The sequence below is a fragment of the Trachemys scripta genome, chromosome 1 (assembly GCF_013100865.1).
Source record: "Trachemys scripta elegans isolate TJP31775 chromosome 1, CAS_Tse_1.0, whole genome shotgun sequence".
NCBI lineage: Eukaryota > Metazoa > Chordata > Testudines > Emydidae > Trachemys > Trachemys scripta.
In genome coordinates this window covers 320975454-320995476 of record NC_048298.1, presented here as the reverse complement: position 1 = coordinate 320995476, position 20023 = coordinate 320975454, and the positions used below count along the sequence as shown (strand labels likewise).

The following is a 20023-nucleotide window of genomic DNA, read 5'->3' as shown; positions in this document are numbered from 1 at the left end:
GTAAGACAACAGGGCTTTTGGGGGGGGGGCACAATCCTTAACAGAGACACTCGGGCATTGTTTAATAGTGTTTCATCATACCCTCTGAATTTGGTTCTGTTCCTTCCACATACAAATTACTGATCACAAGGTATGTTGTTTGTTATTTCTCGTGTAGTACCTCGGTTCCCCAGTCAAAGAGCGGGACCCATTCGTGCTAGGTGCTGTACATATATAGAACAAAAAGATGGCCCCACCCCAAAGAGCTTACAATATCCGTAGTACAAGCTATGTTCCACCATTAGCAACCTGGGACTCGAAGGCAGTGTCTGAAAACCATCTACTTCTTTACGGTTGCCCAATAGGGTTCTATTAACAGCAAAGAAAGTCTTTTTTATCACTGTTAATTTGCAGCTCTGTTGAACCTACTTTGCTGTTGCCTTCCTGCACAGGGCTTCCCTTAGCAATCTGACACCTGTAGACACATTGACCAATTCATTTCTTCCCCCACTCTACCCCGACATCAGTAGACTCCTAATCTTCCTAATACACATGTCTTTTACACGTACAATATGACCACTAGCGCGGGGGATGCTGTTAAATAGAGAAACCTAGCAGTGGGTTAATAAAAAGCCTCCTGAAGAATTAAACTACTTGCCAGTTGCCACAAGAAATGTCACACACAGGATATTAAAAATTGTATGTCATGGAGTTTAGTGGTGCATGCCTGCTTATACCCAGGGTCCTGCAGATTGCCTGTCTGGCTGAAACACATTGATGGCTGAATCTGCAGTTCACCTCCACTATCTCTTGTTAATCTGCTAGCAAAAACTCTTCCTTTCACCTACTGCATTACAAGATATGAGAAGCTCATTTGCTGTGAGCTGAATTGGCCTCAGCCTGTACAGATCTGTCACCTCTAACCACAAGAAAATGTTTCCTTTATTCTATTCCTTCGCTAATCCTCACCCTATGTACTTGAGATTTTCTCACCAGACTTAATTGGGGCATATTAATGAGAGCCATCCCTCTTATTGCAGCCATTCTTTCTAATTTTTTGCATGGGTGTGTTTACGGCTGTTAAGTCATCTTGATATTATATTATAGGTACGATCTGGAAAAATACAAAGTGCACTGACCTAGCCCTCAGCACATTCTTTTTGGAGTGCAACCTGCCTCAATTAAATGATGAAAACATCAGCAGAGCAACGGAAAGATTCTCTACATTACATTCATGTTAAGAAGGTAAAGAATGTCAGAAATAGAGTGTGTAAGAAAACTCTCGAGTGGTGAAAGGAAAATACTTAATCCATCACTGAAGACATTTAGAATGAAGGACTACATTTTTTCTGTTAATTTTTGTTACTTTGTAATTTCTGTGAATGCTCTTTGGTAAAGCTCTAATTACTCTGCAAAAAATTACTGTTGTGCATCGGATTCACTTGGATGCTATGATGGTCTGTATTTAAGGGAGATATAGTCTAGTGGTTTGAGCACAAGAACTGAAGACTAGGACTCTGGTTTTCTAAACTAGGTTCAGATGCTGAATCCTCATGAAGCCTTAGGCAAGTCATTCAGGGTTGCTTCCTCAGTTTCCCCATCTGTAAAATGTGGGGAGTTAGTGTTTATAAGGCACTTTAAAGATGGAAAGCTGTATGTAAGTTTAAAATTATTTACTGTACGAAGCAACCATACACAATTATTTAGCTCCTTTCATAACAGTGTGGCAGATATGACAATACCCTGGACAAACATTATTGAATTAAGTTAAACTTTATTGAACTGAGCTTTTTAGGAGTTCACTGTATTAAAAATGCAAATGTTTATGTACTATGAGGGAGCATATGTATTTCCATGAGGAAGGGGGACCACAGCCCTCCAGAAACTAAAACCAACGGTGCAGGGGGTGGGGCGTAGGCAAATTCATTCAGGTTGTAGCCCTTCCAGAGAGCGACCACCACCTGGAGAGAGGCTTGCATATACAGGTTCAAACAGGAATCTCCAGGAACCAACAGACAAAGAAAGGATATTTGGTTAAATAGCCTGAGTTAAAAACTGAGTCAGGGCCTTCTTTCTGATCTACCAAATGGACAGAACCTCTGGTCCGGGGATGGTGTGTGTGTGGAGCACTCAATCCTTAAGGAAGGGTTGGAAGGTTTTTGACCTACTGAGGCCCCAGAAAACATAGGTGTTGCTTCAGAGCTGAAGCTGTGATGAAATTGTGATCACAGGAAAAACCCCTGTGCGGAGTTTGAAGGACTAGTCACCGACCAGAGCCCTCGTTGGAGTGAAAGGATGATCTCTATTAAGCTTATCAGCATGTGTTTTGGTTCTTTTTTTGTTTTTGAATATGTTTTTTCTGTAATGCTTTCACCTTAAGGATAAATGTGCATGCTTAGAAAGGGCTGTGTGGTAATTTAATTGTGGCAGTTACACTGTGTACTGTCTCTGAGGAGAGAAGTGAAGCAGGAATGTTTAGGCAGTCTGTCTTTTTCCAGGGAAGTAGCAGTATAGTCAGGGAACTGTTCAGCCTGGAAATATTCCAGTCAGAAGGGAGAGAGATGCATGTCTCCACCGAAGAGAGGCAACAGCTGGGGATCCGGAAGCCTAGAGTGGGTGCCCTTGCTGGATCATAGAGGGGGAATACAGGTGCACTTGCCCTGAACTGTGACTGACTATTACATCAAATGCTTATACTTTCCACTAAGCAAACAGAGACTGGAAATTGTTCGCTGTTCACAGTTTTGAAATGTAATGTAGCCTTTCTGCAAACATTGCCAGATTGCCTGATTTTTTTACTCTGTTTACATCTCTTTCAGATACTCCTCTCCCTTGATAGGACACAGAGGTTTTGCTGCTTCTGGAGTTACATTTTAGTCTCTTTTGAACAATGTTGCTGTGAAAGGATATGACTGTGAGTTATCACTTTCAATTTTAATTATGGCTTTCCTCCCTTCTCGGAGGGATAATTTCTTATGATGAAGAATTTAAAAAATACAGTATTGACAATGATTCCAGATGCCAATTGGCATGAAAGAGTAACTGCCAAATAGAAAAAACATTTTTCTCAGATAGGTTTTAGACCTGGAATATGTCTTATTTAAGTAATATGCTTGGAGCCATTCACCTTATGCAGAGATCCTATCAGATCTCACACACCTGGATGGAGGTATACTTGGATGAAAAACCTCTGAGGAACTAGGACCTGCAGGAAGTTGTGGTGTTGATTCCACAAGTATCCCTTTTTCTAAGTCAGTACTGGACCAACGTCTCAGGATGGTGTTAGTGGACTCTGTGCTGATGGGGTTTCTGTCTTTCTGCAGGAGATGTACAATTAAAATGCTAACCACTGTGAATCAGAAAAGATTCTGTGGCACTTGTTGAGGGCTTAAGGGCACCAGTCCCTGTGTTGTGGTCAAATCCCAGCTGGGATAATTACATTCGGAGTCCCCACATTCCTCATGCACTTTCCACTGGATATGCCATTTGTCACCTCCTGTCTTAAACTGCAGTGTCCTATTGACACTGTGGGCTATTAATAGCAGTGGGCTGCATTTCACTTCAGAGGTGGCTCCGTATCAGTAGTGAGTGGGGTGATCCCTATCTATATTTTGTACATTTTTACATCTAGATGGCCATTAGCCATGTAATGGCAACAGCCACCATTTTATTAGATGGCATAAAAAGACATTATGGATATAAACTTTAATGCTTCAGTGCATAAGCCAATCACTAATTGTCGGGAGTCAGCACGATAAAACTTTCTCTGTCAGCAGGTTATTCCATCATTGTCTATTACAGGGCTTCTTGCACCTTCTTGTGAAACACTTGCTAGTGACCATTGTCAGAGACAAGATGCTAGATTAGAAGGACTTTTAGTCAGATCCACTGTGGTAATTCTCATTTTCCAACTGCCTGAATACCCTTTCAGCAATATGTAGAATACAGCATGTTGCACTTTATAAAATGATCGCTCTCCTTTGTAGATCAGTTTTATATCCAGGGTATTTCCCACAAAACTGATAATTCCTAAAACAACTGCATGTACCTCCTACTATCTACTTGTCAGCCTTCCCTGGGAGATTCCTCTGCTATGCACAGCTTGTCTGTAAATCTCCAGGCTTCCTCCTTCCACTTAGTCTTCAGCTTCTCTTTGCTATCTACTGACCATTTCTAAGACACACTTTCTCTCACCCTTTCGCTGCAGCTCCTCTCAGTTTTCCTCAATCTCCATGGCTTTCTTCTCTGACATCAGCTCCCCCACAGGTAGCCTAATTTCTCAGGCAGCCCCTACCCTTTATGCTTCTCTCAAGTTCTTTCCCTACCCCCTATTCTCAGGCTTACGCCTGACTGTTCCCGTTCTGTTCATTCAAGTTCCGCACTGTAGTGTGTTAGCGGTGGGCCCTCCCGCTCTGGGTCAGTGGGAGGCCACTCCATCTCACTAAGTCAGTGGGAGTTCTCATAGCCAGAGTATTAACAGACATTGAACAGTTTATGACTCTGGCCTGTATTCAGGGAACAGCTGCAAATGAGCCTATGGGCCCAGGCCATCAAGCAGGGTGAGGCACCCAACAGTCTATGGTTCTGGCCTGCAGTCCGGACTGAGTAGTAAACAGTTAGAGCAGGGGCGGACAAACTTTTTGGCCTGAAGGCCGCATCGGGTTTCATAAATTGTATGGAGGGCCAGTTAGGGGAGGGGGTCTTGGCCCAGCCCCCACCTCCTATCTGACCTCCCCCAGGACTCCTGCCCCATCCAACCCCCCCCTCCCTCACGGCCCCTCTGGGACCCCTGCCCCATCCACACACACCCCGCTCCCTGTCCCTTGACTGTCCCCAGATCCCCGCCGCCCCATCCAACCCCTCCTCTCATTCCTGACAACCCCCCTGGGACTCCTGCCCCATCCAACCACCCCTTCTCCCTGTCCCCTGACTGCCCCTGGAACCCTGCCCCTCACTGCCCCCTGCCGCCCCATCCAACCTCCCCTCCTTCCTGACTGCCCCCTGGAACCCCTGCCCCCATTCAACCCCCTGTTTCCCCCCCGACCACCAACCACACCCCCGCCACCTGTCCTCTATCCAACACCCCCTGCTCCCTGCCCCCTTACCGCCCTGCCTGGAGTACCGGTGGCTGGCGGCGCTACAGCCGTGCCACCCGGCTGGAGCTGGGCCACGCTGCTGCCGCCGCCGCCGCCACCGCCACCACGCAGCACAGAGACCGGGTCAGGCCGGGCTCTGCAGCTGCGCTGCCCCAGGAGCTCACAGCCCCGCTGCTCAGAGCATTGTGCCGGTGGCAGAGCGAGCGAGCTGAGGCTACGGGGGAGTGAGGGGGACAGCAAGGGAGGGACCGGGAGCTAGCCTCCCAGGCCAGGAGCTCGGGGGCCAGGCAGGACGGTCCCGCGGGCCGGATGTGGCCTGTGGGCCGTAGTTTGCCCACCCCTGAGTTAGAGGCTCTGGCCTGCGATCTGGGCAGAGCAGCACAAGTCTATGATTCCATGCCTTCAGTCAGGGTGCGGCAGCACGCAGTTTAAGGCTTTGGCCTACAGTCAGGGCGGAGCAGCAAATGGTTAGGGGCTCAGGCCTACAATCCAGGCAGAGTAGCACAGGCTCAGGCATCCTATCTCTGGCAGATGGCTGACAAACGCAGGCCTCTTGGCCTAGAGAGAGCAGGCTGCCACCCCAAGGGTCGAGTGGCAGGTGGTAGGGAGGCCCAGGCCCACCTGACTCCACTGGTCCCCAGCCCAGGGTCCTCACAGTGGCAGAGTGTTCCACACTGGGTCAGCGGGGATTCCAGCCACAACACGCTGACTGGGTCTCTGGCACCACTGCAGCCAGACTGGGGTCGGCTGCCCCAGGGCCACTTCCTCCCCTCCCCTTGGGGAGTACCTGGATCCATGGCGGGCCTCCATTTCCTCAAGGTAGAAGGCCAGTAGTAGTCCCAGCGACTCCTCAGTGCCCGGGTCAGTGGGCAGCTCCAGCAGCTCTGACCAATCCTCAGCTTAGCGGGGCTCCGCTATAGTCTCCCAGCTCGGGAGATTAGTGCATCTATGCACCCATCTAATTAGAAGAATCTTATGCAAACAGCACTGGCGATACTTCTCCAGTGTCTTAAGATGTCTCCTTTTGGTGTCCACATTTCAGCCCCATAGGATAGGGTGAGGATCACAACAGCTTTGTAAACCATACGTTTGATTTTAATTCTGATGTCACAATCTTCAAATACCTTCTTTCTCAGATGACCAAAAACTCAGCTAGCACATTTGAGCTGATACTGGATTTCTTTGTCAATGTCAGCTGTCTGTGAGAGGTGGCTTTCCAAGATATGGGAAATGCACAACATTCTCCAGAAGGTTATCATGGATATGTATTGCTGGTGCTTGGAATTATGCTGATAGAGAACCTTTGTCTTCTGGATGTTGAGTGTCAGTCCCACTTTCTGGCATGCTTCAGCAAGGACGTGAATGATCGCATGAAGATCTGTTCCCAAGTGAGCACACATTACAGCGTCATCAACATACTGCAGCTCAATGACATGGGTCAGCAGCATTTTTGTTCTGGATCAGAAGTGACCCAAGTTGAACAGCTTACCATCCATTGACTAGATGAGCTGCACAGCTGCTGGGATCTTGTCTATGATCAAATAGAGCATCCCAGCAAGGGTGGAAAAGAGCATCAGGAGAATGACACAGCCCTGCTTAACACCTATATTATCCTTAAAAGGAGCCATAGGAGATCCATTACAAAGGATCACGGCTTGCAAGTCATCGTGAAGGAGATGAAAGATGGTGACAAATTTTGGTGGCTATCCAAACTTCAGAAGGATTTTCCACAGTGCTTCCCTGTTGATGGAGTCAAAGGCTTTTTTGTCAGGTCAATGAACACCAGATATAATGGTCAGAGTTGTTCTCTACATTTTTCCTGCAGCTGGCAGGCAGTAAAGATCATGTTAGTCGTGCCTCTAGATGGTCTAAATCCACACTGAGATTCAGGAATAATGTCTTTGGCAAAAGGAAGAAGACAGTTCAGAAGAAATCTAGGGAGGATCTTTCCTGAAGTTGCTAGCAGAGAGATTCCTCTATAATTTCCATAGTTGAATTCATCTCTTTTCTTAAAGATCATAGAATCATAGACTTTAAGGTCAGAAGGGACCATTATGATCATCTAGTCTGACCTCCTGCACAACGCAGGCTATAGAATCTCACCCACCCACTCCTGTATCAAACCTGTGTCTGAGCCATTGAAGTCCTCAAATCATGGTTTAAAGACTTCAAGGTGCAGAGAATCCTCCAGCAAGTGACCCGTGCCGCACGCTGCAGAGGAAAGCGAAAAAACCCCAGGGCCTCTGCCAATCTGCACTGGAGGAAAATTCCTTCCCGACCCCAAATATGGCGATCAGCTAAACCCTGAGCATGTGGGCAAGACTCACCAGCCAGACACCCAGGAAAGAATTCTCTGTAGTAACTCAGATCCCACCCTCTCTAGTGTCCCATCACAGGCCATTGGGCATATTTACCGCTAATAGTCAAAGACCAATCTCATTATACCATCCCTTCCATAAGCTTATCAAGCTTAGTCTTGAAGCCAGATATACCTTTGCCCCCACTACTCCCCTTGGAAGGCTGTTCCAGAACTTCACTCCTCTGATGGTTAGAAACCTTCGTCTAATTTCAAGTCTAAACTTCCTGATGGCCAGTTTATATCCACTTGTTCTTGTGTCCACATTGGTACTGAGCTTAAATAATTCCTCTCCCTCCCTGGTATTTATTCCTCTGATATATTTGTAGAGAGCAATCATATTTCCCCTCAGCCTTCTTTTGGTTAGGCTAAACAAGCCAAGTTCTTTGAGTCTCCTTTCATAAGAGAAGGTTTTCCATTCCTCGGATCATCCTAGTAGTCCTTCCCTGCACCTGTTCCAGTTTGAATTCATCCTTCTTAAACATAGGAGACCAGAACTGCGCACAGTATTCCACATAAGGTCTCACTAGTGCTTTGTATAACGGTACTAACACCTCCTTATCTCTACTGGAAATACCTCGCCTGATGCATCCCAAGACCGCATTAGCTTTTTTCACGGCCATATCACATTGGCGGCTCATAGTCACCCTGTGATCGACCAATACTCCAAGGTCCTTCTCCTCCTCTGTTACTTCCAACTGATGCGTCCCCAGCTTATAACAGTAATTCTTGTTATTAATCCCTAAATGCATGACCTTGCACTTTTCACTATTAAATTTCATCCTATTACTATTACTCCAGTTTACGAGGTCATCCAGATCTTCCAGTATGATATCCCAGTCCTTCTCTGTATTGGCAGTACCTCCCAGCTTTGTGTCATCCGCAAACTTTATTAGCACATTCCCACTTCTTTTGCCAAGGTCAGTAATAAAAAGATTAAATAAGATTGGTCCCAAAACCAGTCCCTGAGGAACTCCACTAGTAACCTCCCTCCAGCCTGACAGTTCACCTTTCAGTACGACTTGTTGTAGTCTCCCCTTACAGTTCCTTATCCACCTTTCAATTTTCATATTGATCCCCATCTTTTCCAATTTAGCTAATGATTCCCCATGTGGAACCGTATCGAATGCCTACTGAAATTGAGGTAAATTAGATCCACTGCATTTCCTTTGTCTAAACAATCTGTTACCTTCTCAAAGAAGATCAGGTTGGTTTGGCACGATCTACCTTTTGTAAAACCATTTTGTAATTTGTCCCAATTACCATTGACCTCAATGTCCTTAACTACTTTCTCCTTCAAAATTTTTTCCAAGACCTTGCATACTACAGATGTCAAACTAACAGGCCTGTAGTTTTTTCCCCCCTTTCTTAAAGATAGGAACTATGTTAGCAATTCTCCAGTCATACGGTACAACCTCTGAGTTTACAGATTCATTAAAAATTCTTGCTAATGGGCTTGCAATTTCATGTGCCAGTTCCTTTAATATTCTTGGATGAAGATTATCTGGGCCCCCCGATTTAGTCCCATTAAGCTGTTTAAATTCTGTCTACCTCGGATGTGGTAATATCTGCCTCCATATCCTCATTCCCATTTGTCATCCTGCCATTATCCCTAATCTCCTAATTAGCCTCATTAAAGACTGAGGCAAAGTATTTGTTTCGATATTGGGCCATCCCTAGATTATCCTTAATCTCCACTCCATCCTCAGTGTTTAGCGGTCCCACTTCTTCTTTCTTTGTTTTCTTCTTATTTATATGGCTATAGAATCTTTTACTATTGATTTTAATTCCCTTTGCAAGGTCCAACTCTACATGGCTTTAGGCCTTTCTCTCTTTATCCCTACATGTTCTGACCTCAATAAGGTAGCTTTCCTTGCTGATCACTCCCATCTTCCACTCCTTGTAGGCTTTCTGCTTTTTCTTAATCACCTCTCTGAGATGCTTGCTCATCCAGCTTGGTCTACAACTCCTGCCTATGATTTTTTTCCCCTTTCTTGGGATGCAGGCTTCTGATAGTTTCTGCAACTTTGACTTGAAGTAATTCCAGGCCTCCTCCACCTTTAGATCCCCAAGTTCTTCAGTCCAATCCACTTCCCTAATTAATTTCCTTAAATTTTTAAAGTTAGCCCTTATGAAATCAAAAACCCTAGTCACAGGTCTATTTTTGTTTATCCTTCCATTTAGTTTAAACTGAATTAGCTCATGATCGCTTGAACCAAGGTTGTCCCCTACAACCATTTCTTCTATGAGGTCCTCACTACTCACCAAAACCAAATCTAAAATGGCATCCCCTCCTGTTGGTTCAGCAAGTACTTGGTGAAGGAATCCATCAGCTATCGCATCTAGGAAAATCTGAGCCCTATTATTATTACTACCACTTGTCCTCCAGTCTATATCTGGGAAGTTAAAGTCTTCCATGATCACACAATTCCTTTTAGTATTTACTTCATTAAAAACATTAAAGAGGTCTCTATCCATATCCAAATCAGATCCCGGTGGTCTATAGCACACCCCAAGCACTATCTATGGGGAGGCTCTAGTAGCTTTCTTCCCCAATGTGATTTTTGCTCAGACAGACTCTGTCTTATCCATTCCGTCCCTTCTTATTTCTTTACAGTCTATCTCATCATTGATCTACAATGCTACTCCACCACCTTTGCCTTTATTTCTGTCTTTCCTAAACAGCACATATCCTTCAATACATTTACTCCAGTCATGACTACTATTCCACCATGTTTCTGTTATCCCTATAATATCCAGTTTCACTTCTTGCACCAGTAACTCTCGTTCCTCCATTTTGTTACCTAGGCTCCTCGCATTGGTGTACAAACATCTTAATTCTTGCTGTTTGGCTTCGCTCACATTCTTTACCCGATTAGGCCCAGACATTCTACCACTAGTATCACCTATTAGAATGGTATCTATAGTACCCTTCCTCCGTATGTCCATTCTCCTACCCATGGCTGTATCCTTTCTTTCTTCGTTTTCTCCCCTCTCAATGTTAAAATCCGGCGTGGAGATTACCTGGACATCTCCCAACCATCTCCCCCCAATTCCTAGTTTAAAGCTCTCTTAATCAGTTGTGCCAGCCTCCATCCTAGAAGTCTATTTCCCTCCCTATTCAGGTGAAGTCCATCCTGAGAGAACAGTCCTCTGTCCATGAATGCCTCCCAGCAGCTATACATCCCAAAGCCCTCCTTATAGCACCACTGCCTGAGCCATCTGTTGATCGTCATAATCTTGTCACACCTTTGTTGCCCTTCTCTAGGAACAGGCAGAATCCCACTGAAGATCACTTGAGCCTCGATTTCCTTAAGTGTTTCCCCCAGCCTGGAATAGTCTCCCTTGATACATTCCAGCGAGAATGTAGCCGTATCATTTGTTCCCACATGAAGGACAATCAGTGGATTCTTTCCCGCTCCTGTTAGGATCCTCTTCAGCCTCAGGTCCCCATCCCGTATCTTAGCACCCGGCAGACAGCACACCCTTGTGTTCTCCGGATCAGCTCTGGTTACAGGCCTGTCTATTCTTCTCAGTAAGGAGTCTCCAATCACATAGACCTGCCTTTTCCTGGTGACGGTGCGATTCTCTGGTCTATCCCCTGTTCCCTCTGGCTGCAAGTCCTCTCGATTCCTATTCACCCTTGCAATCCTCCGCAACCCATCCTGTATCGTCCTGGGGCTCATGTTTGGTGTTGTTATCTCTATTGACTCTTCCCTGCTTCCTATAGGACTAGCTGCTCTTCTCTTCTTCCTTGCCCTCTCACCTTCAGGGACCACCTGCTGTGCCCCTTCTTCATTTTCCAACTCCGCAAACCTGTTCCTGAGCTCTATTTCTCCTTCACTAGCCCGTCTTTTCTTCTGCCTGGTTCTCTTAGTCACATGCTTCCACTGTCCACTTTCCTCACCCAGCAGTCTCCTCTCCAAGTTCTTTGGTCCTGCTTCCATCTGCAAGTCTGAGCTTTTCCAGTCAGACTCCTCATGTCTTTGCTCCATCATCCGCTCAAACCCCCTTCTGAACTCAACCAGGGTTTCCACCTGCATCTCCAATCCTCGGATCTTTTCTTCCATCAGTTCTATCAGGCGGCACTTCATGCAGACAAAACTCTGATCAGGTACCCCCTCCAGGATCACGTACATGCCGCAGCTTCCACATCCAGTCATCTTCATTGTGTCTTCCACTGCTTGGGTCACTACCATTGCTGCCTCTGTATCTGACATAGCCTTCTCATCTAAATCCTGTAAATCTGGGAAACACAAACCAAACCAAAACACCACCACCCACAGCAAAACAAACCCCCAACAAGCACCAAAACACTGCTAGAACAGTGCACACTCCCTTCAGTAACCTGTCTGCCTGCCTCTCTTAGTCTTCCCCCAAACTCCCACTCAAACTCCCCTGTTTATAGCTCTCTTTGCTGGCTCCTGTGCCACTGCAGCTGTCTATGCTGCTGCCTGACTGTCTGGCTACCTTTATAAGACTCCTAGTCAGAGAAGCCCCACCCCCTACTCAGGGCTCAGCTTCTCTCCCAGCTCACTGCCTCTACCAGCCTCCACACATACAACTACAACTACAACTACAAATAGCTACAAATACCTTCTCCTCCACCTTCTCATAATCACAGCATCTTTAAATTCATCTGGAATTTTCTCATGGTTCCAGATTTTCAAAATAAGTGCATAGCTGTAAGGAGAGTTCCTCTCCCCCGTGCTTATAGATTTCTGCAGGGATTCCATCAATTCCAGATGCCTTGTTGTTGTTCATCTGCTTAATAGCTCTACACACTTTTTCCAGGGTTGGAGGTATTCTGAGTACGTCTCGGGTGTTGTGGGATGAAGGTGAAGACATTGTCATCAACAGTAAAGTCCCGACTGAGTTGAACTTTGAAATGTTCCTTCCAGCATGCATTGACAGCTTCCATTTCTTTGATCGACTCCTCTCCATCCATCAATCTCAGAGTGGTTGGCTCCCAGATGCATGGGCCTAAATGGTTTTACTTGCATTAAAAAAGCCACACATATCATGGGTTTCAATGAGGAGTTGAAGCTCATGTGACTTATCTAGCCACCACCTGTTCTTCTCAGAACCTCTGCCTTTGCTTGCTGGTGAGCTGACTTCTTTAGCACCAAATTGATATCATTCTGCCAGACACAAAAGGCCTTGTGTTTGTGATTGATCAGGTCGTCTATCTCCCGATCATTTTCATCAAGACATTCCTGATGGTTCCTAGTAGAGAATCCTAGCATGACTTCACAGACACTGAGGATGCTAGATTTGAAGGCATCCCAGGTACTTATGACTCACTTCAGTTGTCTTTCTTTGGAATTTGTCAGTTTTTCACTAAGGCGTTGGCAGAAGAGATCATGCTTTATCTGAACCTTGAATGTCTCTATATTGATTTTCTGTCTCTATTATTTCCATTGCAGCTATCATTTAGGAGCCAGTCTGACAGTCATGATCAAGTGGATTAGGAGATCAGTACAATAGTCATCTCTTCCAGTCATGGCTTGAATAATGTGGACATCTTTGCGATCCTGAGCCCGGGCAATGACCTAGTCAATCATGTGCCAGTGCTCGGATCATGGGTGCTGCTGTCAAACTAGACTCACTGCATGTATATCATTTAGCAGAACATATGCAAACCAGGAGGAGGAAGAAAGAGAGCCAGTTATGTCAAAAACATCATCATATGGCCTGGTCTCCAAAGAAGAGTGGACGTTTTCTATCCACTGCAACTGCAAAAGGTAGAAGGTGGTGGCTGACAATCTCTGCATTGGAGACCTCACTTGAAGAGAGAGTTGAACAGTGTCCAAATGAGGTGTGTTATAGAGGAAGGAGAAGAGCCGGTGCTTTCAATGGCTTATGTTGCAACTCTTCCAGCATTGTAGTTTTTAATGTACGGCAAGGGCAGCCAGAGGACTTGACAGGCATCCTTTTGGTGAAGTTGTTTTTAGATGGAAATCAAAATGTAAAAGCCAAGGGTGATATCTTGGTCCTACTGACGTCAACAGAAGTTTCACCATTGACTTTAATGCTGTCAAGATTGTACTCAAAACATCTAGAACCAAGGCCTTCATTCTCAGCTAGTGTAAACTGCAGTGTTTCTCCTCATCCCTCCATGGATTTCTTGTTATAGTTAGTTAGTTAGATAGTTAAAGTTACATGCCTTTTGAGACGCTTGGGACCCTGGGACAGGATTCTCAAAAAACAACTGGTGATTTTTGGGTGCTCAACCTGAGACACCTTAAAGTGACTTGATTTTCAGTTAGTACTGTGCAAATCAGGGCCCTCTAAGGTGTCTCAAGCTGTGCATTCAAAAGTTGAGGCACACAAAACTAGTCACTTATAAAGATACCACCATAGTGTCCTTGGTCCACAGGTAGACTGCCAGTCTGAACTTCTGGGAATGTGAGTGGTGGAAGCAGTAATTCTTGGAGTCTTCTTTCAGCCTGAGGAAAGGCCAACCCCACTGTAATAGAGGCCCTTCAGCTCACTATCAAGCTTTCCCTGACCTCCATGGCAATTGGCCTGGCCGTTATTTGAGAAGAAGTTGGAAGTGTGCACACTTTTCTAAGGCGGTCATGTTAGCTTTGTAGGGAGGAAACATCCATGTCCCTCAAAACTATGAATTCCCTGACTCTCTTCCATCCCTCCACATCAATCCTTGGACTGTCCAATAAGGACCAATGGTGTGTAAAGTGCCCTTTATGTGCCCTTGGGCATTAATCATCTTTATCAATCATTACTAAACGAATAAACTGTTGGCAGAATAGGCCTGTGACAGAGTGCAAGCTGTAGCGCCCTGGTCACTCAAGTGATTGAGTAACAGAGATGATGACAGGTTTAACTGGGAGCAATTGACCTGTTATGGTGGAAATTTTGACATGTGGGGGCAATGATTGGGCTAATGAGGTAATTAGCTCAGTAAGGGAAGATAAATAGTTGCTGGGTGTGGCAGAGAAAAATGGGTGGAGGGGGGCCCTGGACCTACGCCTGTACTGTGTTCTGTAGTGCCTGGAATCTAAAGATTAAAGATACACATGGTGAACAGTAACAGACTGCATGCATATTGTGAATAGGAGACCACCCATATGGGTCTGGCAGTGCAGCACACTGGGTAGCTGGGGAATGCCTTCTGACATGGCCTTATTACTTGATCAAGCAATGGGACATTTTTCCTTTCTCTCTCTGTCTTGTTTTTCTTTCTCTCCAACATTTCTACTTATTATAAGGTGTCATCCAGCGCAAGGAACCACCATGTACTGAAGCAGTTGTTGGTAGGGAATGACACATCTGGAAGCAGACGGAGGTGGGTGGGAAATAAAAACAACAGCTTAGCACACTAATTGTACCTGCCAAGCTGTCACTGATAACGGCCACAAACATAAAAATACAATAAAAGGAACATGAATATACAGCGATAGTTGTGCCAAGTTATTGGTGAAAGCCACCTTGATACAAGTTTCTAATTCAATAATTCTGTTCTGAGCAACTTTTAATAAGAAAAAAATGGAGCAGCAGTAACTGTAAAGGAAGAGCGGCATGCTTAGAAACCCACTGATCGATGTCTCCCCTAATGGGTGATGACAGCTATGAAATGAGACCATGAAAATGTTGTCACTTGTATCTCTATTGTTTATATACTCTTTTTTTAAACCAGGTACTGTGAATGTATACAACAACGGAAAAACCTGTGAACCCTAATACACCTTAATTATTATCTTCGAGCTAGCAAACAGGTGCAGCAAACAGTTTTGTGAGGGAGCTCTCCAGGTGAAGGAGGAGTGACTACATGACCGTTGGAGTGAGGTCTGTTTAGGGGCGTGTGTGCTGAGCCTAGCGGCCTGCTAGGGAAGGCTGAGTGCCTTGCTAACGAGGCTCTAGCCTGCCGCCCTTTGATCCCTAATCCTTTTAGGAACCTTTGACAATGGGGTGGTGCTAACTCTGGGAGAACAGGGGTTCAAAGACCAGCTTGTAAATGTCCAGAGGAGCTAGATCAGTGGTTCTCAACCAGGGGTACGTGTAGCCCTGGGGGTACATGTAGCCCTGGGGGAACGCACAGGTCTTCCAGGGGGTATGTCAACTCATCTAGATATTTATATTCCAAACTCTTTATTTTGTAATTATATGGTAAAAATGAGAAAGTAAGCAATTTTTCAGTAAGAGTGTGCTGTGACTTTTTTTTTGTATTTTTTTGCAAGTAGTTTTTAATTGAGGTAAAACTTGGGGTACACAAGACAAATCAGACTCCTGAAAGGGGGATAGTAGTCTGGAAAGACTGAGAGCCACTGAGCTAGAGAACAGGAGCAGCAAACAAGGGAGTTTTGTGAGAGAGTCAAATAGACCTAATAAACCCTCTCTAAACGTAAGCCAATAACCCCCCTGAAACAAACAAATCATCTGCAACAGTAAAAAATAATACAGGCAGAAAGCCACCACTCTTGCTGCTGGACATCCAGTTTATTGCACTGAATGCACCTTTGTGGGCAGGTGGCATATGTGTGAATTCGGTGCAAGATGCTCATGGCCCTCAGAGTATGGGCTCTTGAGATCATCCTAGCTGAACTGGAGGAGACAGAAAGGTACATAGACAAGATTTACCGGGGAACAGTAAAGTGGCCCCACTCCCAGTCTGACAGCCGCTGTGCTGTTGAGGAGGAGAAAAGTCTTGGGGAAGGAGAACATCAAGCTGGAGCAGGGGGGAACAATCCCACTCTTCTTCCAGATAATGTCATGTTACCCTTGCACTGAGAATATCCTTCCGAGGTATATGTGAAAGAAACCATAGTCAAATATACTAAAAATCTTCACACAGAATCTCTAGGGATAGAAGTCTCATGCTTGAATAATAAAAATATCGCAGTAGGAATATGTGATCAACCACCTGACCAGGATGGTGGTGGTGATTGTGAAATGTTCAGGGAAATTAGAGGGGCTACAAAAACAGAAAATTCAACCTTCCCAATACTGCCTGGCTATATATCACATCAGGATGGGATACAGAGAGAAAGTTTCTAGACACCATTAATGACTGCTTCTTGGAGCAGGTAGTCCTGGAATCCACAAGTGGAGAGGCAATTCTTGATTTCGTCGTCAGTGGCACAAAGGATCTGATCCAAGAAGTCAATGTAGCTGAACTGTTTGGTAATACTGACCATAATGTAATTAAATTTAACATCCTTGGGGGCAGGAGAAATACCAAAGAAACCCACCAAAGTAGCATTTAACTTCAAAAGGGGAAATTAAACAAAAACAATGAAATTAAAAGAAATAGTCATAAGGATGAAATACCAGCAAGCTACTTGGAAACTTTTTTAAAACACCATAATAAAGGCTCAGATTATATGTATACCTCAAATTAAAAAAAAAAAAAAAAAAGTAAAAGGGCCAAAAAAATGCACCATGGCTAAATAACTGGGTAAAAGAGGTCGTTAGAAACAAAAAGGCATATTTTAAAAATTGGAAGTCAAATCCGACTGAGGAAAACAGAAGGAACATAAACTCTGGCAAGTCAACAGTAAAAGCATAATTAAGGAGGCCAACAAAGAATTTGAAGAACAACTAGCAAAAGCCACAAACCAACAACAATTTTTTTTAAGTGTATCAGAAACAGAAATACTGCCAAACAATCACTTGGGCTACTGGACAATTGAGGTGCTAAAGGAGCACTTAGGGAAGACAAGGCTATTTTGGAGAAACTAAATTAATTCTTTGCCTTGCTTCTCCTGCAGAGGAGATTCCCACACTTGAGCCATTCTTTTATGTGACAAATGTGAGGAACTGTCTCAGATTGAGGTATCAATAGAGGTTTTGGAACAAATTGACAAATTAAATGGTAAATCACCAGGACCAGATGGTATTCATCCAAGAGTTGTGAAGGAACTCAAATATAAAATTGCAGAACTATTAACTGTAGTATGTAACCTGCAGCAGAACCTCAAAGATAGGAACACCAGAGTTATGGAGTGACCGGCCAACCAAACACCGAATGAAACCAGTGTCCAGAAGTAACCAGTCAGGCAGCAGCAGAGACCGAAAAAAAAGCAAATACTGTATGTGCCTGTATTGATTCTTAAAGATAGGCACATCTAGGCTGCCTGTCCCCACCCCCACGTGTGGGTCAGTCACGTACAGCAAGACGCTTGGGCTTGGAGCATCAGCTGCTGGATCTAGAGCCGAAACTGCGCTTTGCTCAGAGTTACAAACGTTTCAGAGTTATGGACAACCTCCAGTCCCGAGGTGTCCGTAACTCTGAGGTTCTACTGTATTGCTTAAATCAGCCTCTATACCAGATTACTGGATGATAGCTAATGTAATCCTGATTTTTTTTAAAGGCTCCAGATGTGATCCTGGCAATTAGAGGCCAGTAAGCCTAACTTCAGTGCCAGGCAAATTGGTTGAAACTATCATAAAGAACAGAATTATCAGACACTTACATGAACACAATATGTTGGAAGAGTCAACATGGCTTTTCTAAAAGGAAATCATGTCTCACCTATCTCTGAGAATTCTTTGACGGGGCCAACAAACATGTGGACAAGGGTGATCCAATGGATACAGTGGACTTTCAGAAAGCCTTTGCTTAAGAGCCTTTGGTGAGGGACCTTGGCAAAGTAAGCAGTCATGGGATAAAAGGGAAGGTCTTCTCATGGATCAGTAACTGATTAAAAGATAGGAAACAAAGGGTAGGAATAAATGGTTAGTTTTCAGAATGGAGAGAGGTAAATAGTGGTGTCCCCCTGGGATCTGTACAGGGCCCAGTGCTGTTCAACATATTCATAAAAGGGTTAAACAATGAGGTGGCAAAGTTTGCAGATGATATAACATTACTCAAAGTAGTTAAGTCCAAAAATGACTGTAAAGAGTTACAAAGGGATCTCACAAAACTGGGTGACTGGGCAACAAATGGCAGATGATATTTAATGTTGATATATTCAAAGTAATGTACTTTGGAAAACATCCCATCTATACATATAAAATGATGGGTTCTAAATTAGCTGTTACCACTCAAGAAAGAGATCTTGGCATCATTGTGGATAGTTCTCTGAAAACATCTGCTCAGTGTGCAGCGGCAGTAAAAAAAGCTAACAGAATGTTAGCTACCATTAGGAAAGGGATAGAAAGGAGCGAAAATATCATAATGCTACTATATAAATCCACGGTACACTCACACTTCAAATAATGTGTGCAGTTCTGGTCATCCCATCTCAAAAAAGATATATTAGAAATGGAAAAAGTACAGGGAAGGGCAACAAAAATGATTAAGGGTATGGAACAGTTTCTGTATGAGGAGTGATTAAAAAGACTGGGACTGTTCATCTTAGAAAAGAGATGACTAAGGGAGGATATGATAGAGTTCTATAAAATCATGAATGGGGTGGAGAGAAATATTACTTACATAACACAAGAACTAGGGGTCACTCAATGAAATTAATAGGAAGCAGGTTTAAAACTAACAAAAAGAAGTACTTCTTCACACAATGCAGGTCAACCTGTGGAACTTCTTGTCAGGGGATGTTGTGAAAGCCAAAACTCTAACTGGGTTCAAAAAAGAATTAGATAAATTGACGGAGGACAGGTCCATCAATGGCTATTAGCCGAGATCATCAGGGATGCAACACTATGCTCTGGGTGTCTCTAAACCTCTGACTGTCAGAAGGTGGGACAGGACAACAAGGTATGACTCATTGTCCTGTTCTGTTCATTCCCTCTGGTGCTGGCAACTGTTGAAAGACCAAATACTTTGCTAGATGAATTAAATTCTTAGCTTGCTACTGCACTATTATCCTACACCAAGCAGTACATTTTTCTCTGTTAAAGCTAAGAGTTTTATCTGCAACACTTTATTTGCAGTGGCTTATAGCTCAGCTGGTAAAATTTTGCACTGGTCAGAAGCTTGATGTATAAAATCTCGAGTCCTAAAACAGGAAATGAGCATTTTACACCATTAATTTAGGTTTTATTTATTTTTTGCAGTTGTGACTATCAAAAATCACGTTTGTTGCCCATTAAGGGCCGAATCCAACACCCATGGAAGTTAATGGAGAGTCTCCCATTTCAGTGGGAGCTGGATCATGCCTGAAGTCCATACTGTAGTTTTCACTAGACATGGGAAACACCCAAAGAAGGCACTATGGTGTTTTGGGCCAATGAATCCCAAGATATGGCCCTGATCTTGCTAACAGTCATGCATATGCTTAACTTAACATTAAAAGTGAAGTCAAATGATTATGTCTCTGCATAAAGTTAAATGAGTGCAAGTGTTTGTAGGCCTGGAACCTTGGCACAATGGACTGACAGAAGTGACCTCACAGAGCTACTGGGGATATAATACCCTTCTCAAAAAAAATCAGTAACTTCTTAACTACCCTGTAGGATGGCCTGAATTCTGGAGTTCTCGCTGTCTGCATTGCAGCAGCGCTCACAAAGTTTATATAACCCACTTTTATTACACCGCTACCTCGATATAACTCCATCCGATATAACACAAATTTGGATATAACGCGGTAAAGCAGTGCTCCAGGGGGGAGGGGTTGCGCACTCCGGTGGATCAAAGCAAGTTCAATATAATGCGGTTTCACCTATAACGCGG

General features: G+C 44.3%; 1 long non-coding RNA gene across 1 annotated transcript; it reads left to right on the top strand.

Moving 5' to 3' along the window:
- Positions 1 to 887: 887 nt before the first annotated feature.
- LOC117871844 lies at positions 888 to 19616 on the top strand. The gene is made up of 3 exons (XR_004644344.1): positions 888 to 1224; positions 2799 to 2893; positions 19408 to 19616. It is a non-coding gene; the product is annotated as an uncharacterized LOC117871844 (long non-coding RNA).
- Positions 19617 to 20023: the final 407 nt, after the last annotated feature.